The sequence below is a fragment of the Condylura cristata genome, unplaced genomic scaffold (assembly GCF_000260355.1).
Source record: "Condylura cristata isolate star-nosed mole 26May11 unplaced genomic scaffold, ConCri1.0 scaffold00017, whole genome shotgun sequence".
NCBI lineage: Eukaryota > Metazoa > Chordata > Mammalia > Eulipotyphla > Talpidae > Condylura > Condylura cristata.
This window is the reverse complement of record NW_004567118.1, coordinates 41,769,411-41,770,862: the sequence shown is the minus strand read 5'-3', so window position 1 is coordinate 41,770,862 and position 1,452 is coordinate 41,769,411.

Here is a 1,452-nt window from a genome sequence, read left to right as displayed (position 1 = left end):
CACTTCTGTGTAGAGGGGGGGAAAGACCAACACCCACACTGCCTTGGGCAGTCCTGGTGTGTCCTGAATCATGGACACATCTTTTAGATGGTGACCCTCGGCCTGCCTGTCCTTCACCCTTCTCTACAAGGCCTTTCATCATGTGGGCTACTGGGAGCCTGCCCCGCTTTACAAACTTATAAATTATGTCCTTATTTGTGGGCAAGAGTATCTCAATTTCCTTCTTGAAATCTTTTCTTTTACTGGGAAACAGTGAAGGAAATGTAATCATTTTTCCAGAAAATGTTTGTGCCAGTGTTTCTGTTTGCCATCATGCTCCAGTCTAGAGCAGGCAAGATTATCTGTAGACCCTAACTTAGAAGACACATGTTCTGTATACTGCTATAAAATTATTCTGACAATTAATCTTAAAAAAATAAGGAAAATATTTATACATTAATTCACAGGATGCATAGGCTTGCATAATACATGCACAGACAGACACAGGCACACACATAGATGCACACACACATAGATACACAGACATGTACACAGACACACACACACATACTCACAGACACACACACCCTTAGACCAAAAAGTTATGCCACTCACATTTCTTATTACCAGCCTGGGGTGATACAATTATGCTGGAGTTGTATTACCTTATTCCTCTTACTAGAATTTGTTTTTACCTTAGTTAAAGTCATCGTTTTGCAATACTTACCCTTCCAAAACTAAGACATCATTTTCATGATATTGTGGATTATTACAGGTAAATGATCAGTTATTTCAGTTATCAATTACTACTGACTTGACTGACATTGGAAATCATAATGTTTCATTAACACAAGAAAATGTCACAAAGGAAGAGCATCTCAAAACAAAAGGTTTGATTTGCGAAGTATTTAACTATGTACAGGGAGGGATTTTTCCTTGATTAAAAAAATACCTCAGGGGGCCCCCACATCAGCTTACATCTCCTCTTCTGGGAGATAGGCCATTGACACTGTCACCCCAATGGTTAACCTGAGAGACTTGACTGTACATTGAATTTGCAAGTTACATTCACCTAGATTTTATCATTAAGGATAACTGGCTTGCAACCAATGAAAAATATGTGCTCTCAATTAAGTACACAATTAAGAAGGTATTAGTTAGAGATCTAGACCTTTATTATAAAAGAAATACAAATTAAATATATACTGTGACAGATGTTAAAATGCCAGTAATTAAGATCTGTTTCAAGCACCAATTGGCATATTCTCCAGGATGACATAATCATTTAAGCACTGTCTTTTTTGCAATAATGAAAATAAAAGTGTTCTGGAAAATGTATATTTCTTAGAATTATTTGAAATATTAATCCCTCTAAGTAGTCCAGAATTGTAAGCTATTTTAGCTGAATCTTTCAAATTTGTCAAATTACAGAGATGCATATAAATCCTTGAAGACATTACCATGTTTTAAAAG